This window comes from Lathyrus oleraceus, chromosome 3, assembly GCF_024323335.1.
Source record: "Lathyrus oleraceus cultivar Zhongwan6 chromosome 3, CAAS_Psat_ZW6_1.0, whole genome shotgun sequence".
NCBI lineage: Eukaryota > Viridiplantae > Streptophyta > Magnoliopsida > Fabales > Fabaceae > Lathyrus > Lathyrus oleraceus.
The window spans coordinates 336,014,044-336,019,397 of NC_066581.1; positions in this window are offsets into that span (position 1 = coordinate 336,014,044).

The window sequence follows — 5,354 nt, forward strand, 5'->3', positions numbered from 1 at the left end:
CTTTTTGCATATTGCTTGTCATGACATATATTTTCCAAATCATTCATCACATTGCATGAAATTTCATCACATAATCATTTGCTCATGCATGACCATTTTGGAGGGAAATTTGGAAATTTGAAATTGGTGCATCACATGAGCTAAATACCATTGCCTTTGTGTTCATTGGAAGATTTTAAGTGAATTTGAGCATGCATGTGGTACTGTTCACGTCCAAATGCTCCATGCACCTTCCATTTTTGATTTTGGTCACACACCCTATTTCACTTAATCACAATTAACCAAGCTTAATTAATTTTTTCAGGGTGATTAGCACATAATATAAATACCAAATCATAACAGAATTGTGGGGGTTTTGAACATTCTAGATCCAAATTTCTCTTCCCTCCAAATTTTGCTCTCAATTGAAACTTCATTTTTTTCCACATAGCACTTGGATTTGATTACATATTCTGGTTCTCTGATCATCATTTAGTGTAGATCAAGCTTTGATTTGAAGAATTCGAGCAGGAATTTAGCACATGAAGCTCAAGAACATGAAGATGGAAATGGTGATTTGAGCTAGATCTAGATCGTGCCAAGCCTCAATTATTGCATCAAGCTTCAAGTTATCATCTCAGGAGTGGATCTACACACTTGCAAGGCCTTGAACATGTTGATTTCAGTGACTGCTCTTCAAGAGGTTAGGTTTTTGAACCTTTTAATTCTTCAAATAATTGCCATAATGTTGTAGATCTATTCACGCTGATAATTCTGGTATAAAATTCATGAAAAACGGATGAGAAATGCATGAGATACGTGAGTTTAAAGTTTGACATGCATATGTGTTTTTCTTTGATTCTCACAATTCATGAAGAATTTGGCCAAAACAATGCTTGATCTATGTTCCTCATTGCATAAGCGTTCGAATGATGTATAAATTTGCGAATTCTGGAAAAATTTTGGTTAACGTTACTGTAGCAACCACCGTCTTCATGAAGAAGACGGTGGAAACCACCGTGCCTGGCCGTGCGTGAATAGTGCGCCTCCTTCTGGTTTTCGCTAGGGTTTCTGTCCTAGTCATGCGCCACATGTGCTGCCTGTTGGCCTTTTGGTTGGCCTAGCTTCCTTTGACCTGCGCCACATGCGCATTGACCGTTGAGCTGGACGCCATGTCGTTTAAAACTGCAGCGTTTTGGTCCAATACTCCCTTTGATTCCCAGCGTGAACATTTTGGATATTATTTGTTTCAACATGCTCATTTTTAGTTGCCACACGGTTCGATTCCTGCTGAAGCCACATTTTCAAATTACTCACTATTTTTTCCTTTCCCTCCAAATATCATGTACATGTGTTACATTTTATTTCAATATTTTTCATCACATTCAAAAAATCATTAAAAATAGAATATGCATCCAATTAATTCCCAATTTTTTCCTACATTTTCATGTGTCTGTCTATTATTTTGTGGTGTTGATTTTTGGATTTTATCATTTCTGGAATTTGAATTGTGATTGATTCTTTGGACATATATGCAAAATGTGACATGCTTCATTCATTCTATTGTGAAATGCTCAATAATGATCCAATTGCCATGAAATTTTGTATGATGATTCCTAACATGATGCTTGACCTTTGAGGCTTGGTTTGGTATTTTTATCATTTTTCATCTCTGTTTTATACACATAAACATTTGGTGTGACAATGTGTGTCACACAATTTGATGTCATACTTGTGCATTTTCATTTCTAGGCCAATTGAGCTCTGTTGATTCTAATTTTTGGCATGATGATTGTGTTGGACATATTGTGTGCACCTAAAAGTTTCCAGGATTGTTTGATTCATTTTTGTTTTAATATGGAATTTTCATTCTTGATGACCAATCGTGTGCTTTGAAATTGCCTTTGCCATATCTTGCTCCTTAGATGACTTTGCTTAATGATTTTGATTTGGTCCTTTTTAGGACATGTTCTCACTTGTTTAAGTGAGCTTTATGTTGAATATTGGTTGCTGTTTTGATTTTTTGCTTCACTTTTGACCCTAGGCTTTGCCTTAGGGGTTTGTACTCACAATTTGAGCTTTGCCTTTCAGGTTCAAGCAATAAGTTCTAATGGATGATGTGATCTCCTTGCTTGAGATACAATTTGCTTTGTTTAACTAATGTGGATTGTGTTGTAGGTCTTTTGGTGGTGGATTCACTTGAATGAGTGCCTTTTCTGACTTGCATGTTGTGTATATTGGAAACCACTGTTGTTTGTCTGTTGATTGTTTGTCTGAATGCCATATTGACTTGTTTAGCTTTTCTTACAGGTACTTTAGCCGCTTTAACTCATTGCTTGAGTTGCGTTGCTTGTGGTTGGCATACCACCTAGGTAATCTCTTTAACTCCATGTAGTCTGGAAGAACCTGCTATCTTTGGCAGGCACCTGTCTGAAGCCCTCCTTAAGAGGCAATGTTTTTGATTGTTTATATTTGTGCCATGTACTTCAAAGACCTCCTAAGTGAAGAGGCATTGGCAGATAGAAGGGATGTGCAATCCATCCCCTGCTATTCAGTTGAGTCTTTCATCTTGCTCGCACTACGTGCTGATGCATTTTGAATAAACACCCAAAATCTTGTTGAGTCAGTCAGGTGGAATAGGGTCCCACATTCTGGACCCCCACACCTTCTTTCTCTTAAGCTCACCCAGGCCGGGTTAAGAGCTATGAGGTCTAACCCTCATCTCCCATTTCATCTGCTCACCCTGACGGTCAATGTCAGTGGTTAAGAGCCTCAGACACCCCTTCCAGTGTTGGCTTGTTTGTCGAGGTCGATATGACCCCTTGACTAAAGCCCAGCCTTGTATGAGCCGCTTGTTTGCATATAGCGTGTGGTGATTGCTTTTGATGTTTATCTACTTTTGCTTCTCACCTCCTTTTCTGTAGGAATCGTACGTTTAACTTTCGAGGAAGTTGAACGTATGTAGAATTAGGACTTGAGTTGACTCACTTCTTGTGTGAGTCAAACTCTTGATTAGATATCTTAACCTAGGGCTATTGTGGATTGCATGACAACTATTAGGCTCGAGTCAGTCTCCCTTTTAGTTTGTTATTCCTCGGTCTCTGGTTAGGAGGAAGTTTCTCCCCTGTTAAGGGGAACTACGTCGCCCTGATCCTCATACCAGATGAGGTACGTAGGCAGGAGATCGTGCGAGATCTCTCCGGGCGCCTTTTTTTTTCTTTTTTGTGTGTGTTTTGCTTGACAACTATTAGGTCCGAGTTCCCGACTCCCTTTTAGTCTGTGTGTTCAACTTCTTTGTTTCTTCTGACGTCTCAGCGTCTTCTTGGTGTTTGCTTGACAGCTATTAGGCTCGAGTTCCAGACTCTCTATTAGCTTGTCTGTTTGATAACCTTTTTGTGTGTGTTAGGAGTTGGATGTAAGACCAGCGATTGGCATTCCGTTTCCTATTTGTAGTGTGTTTGGAGTCTGATGTAAGTCTAGCGATTGGCATTCGGTTTCCTGTGTGCGTTTGTTTTGTTTGGAGTCTGATGTAAGTCCAGCGATTGGCGTTTGGTTTCCTGTTCGGGTTTGTTTGTCTGGAGTTGGATGTAAGCCCATTGATTGGCATTCCGTTTCCTTTTGCGAGTTTCTTTTGACGTCTCAGCGTCTTTGTGTTGTGTTTTGTTTCGGCGTGCGTTAGCCGAACTACGACAGCTCTGATTCTCATTCCATATGAGATACATAGGCATAGGATGCGATATCCTAGCGAGCCCGTTTCCCATTCCCCCCGAACTACGTCGACTCTGATGTTTGTTTCTGACAAACTATGTAGGCCCAGGATGCGACATCCTGCCGAGTCCGCTTCCGTCTTCTTCCATCTGTGTTTTATTCCACTGTGTGCATTCTTTTTGAGCAGTTATTCAGCAACCTTATTCTATTCTTCTGAGCGTGGATCCCGTCGAGTACGACGGACGTGAGGGGGTGCTAATACCTTCCCCTTGCGTAACTGACTCCCGTACCTTGTAATCTCCGGTCGTAAGACCATTCCTTTCCAGGTTTACTTCGAGCGTTTCTTTTCCCTCCTTTGGGATAAATAACGCACGGTGGCGGCTCTCTGTGTCTTTTTCCCGCCGGTTGTTTTTCGCGTTGCGACAGTATACTCAAAAACGAAGGAATATCAATAGCGGTTATTGGGTAAAGATAACCATCAAAGAGGGGATTACATCTACCGGCTACTGGGTAGAAAACCACAGAAATAGGACTTACAACTACCAGTTACTAGGTAGAAGGCCACAGAATTCGCTGGGGAAAAGATGTAAAATTGCTGGTTACTGAGCAATTGAACAACTAAACCACATGAAACTGCAGGGGATAACAAGAAAGGAGTCTATCTAGGAACAAACTAGAATGACACAATCAAACAAGACTCAACCCAATGAGGATATAACTCAGGGGAGTAATTCCATCCCAATACACAACTGGGGAGGAAACTGAAACAATAATCATCCACGAGGACAAAACTCAGTGGGGAAGGAAGAAGGCAAGATAGACACTTTCTGTTTACGGGGCCGACTCTATATGGAGAGATCAGACACGAGTATCTGCTTGGGAAAGAACATTTCACCAACAGCAAAAAATACAAACAAAGATATATATCAAAGAATGCAATCATGAATATCTGAATGTCATGATTATGCATGTATATGCGTGATTCGTGTATGATTAATGCTGACAGACAGACATATCTAACACAAACAGGCAAACGAGCCTCAAACGGATATCTGGCACAACATCTCAGCCAAAAGGTCAAGGCCTACAAGAGAAATCAGCTCTGGTGAGGATGCATCAAATACTGGAAGACACCAATCACCGCTGGGGGCAAGCAAAGTCATAACTTCCGACTGCCGGTGGATTTTCCAACAATTCTCGGGGACAGGTGACTGGATATCAATAAGATTTGTCGTAGAAGAAACTCTACTGGGGATCTTATCAAGGAATGATGTGAAATTCTATGGGGAACAACCACCAACCAGGTACGCATCAATCAAACACTCTCTTCTAACTGCTGGAGAGACATCTCTGCTAAAGGGAGAAAAAACAATTTGCCCCGCTGGGGAAGGAAACAACACGTCTTCCTCAAAATCCCTCAATACTGGAAGAGATCTTCGGACTCGGAGGGGATACAAATTATCAAGCTCGGATCAAGCAACCCTACTGGGGATAAACTGTCGGCAACCCTTGAAGGAAACTTCCCTGGCTGAGGGGATCAAAAACGAATCCTTCGTCAACACGTGTCATGCTGGGAATGAAACAAAGAAACAAAACCCTTCACCAACTGCTCTAGACAACTTTTCATTGAGGAAACAACTGAAGGTTGATGAAGAGGAGATAAACAT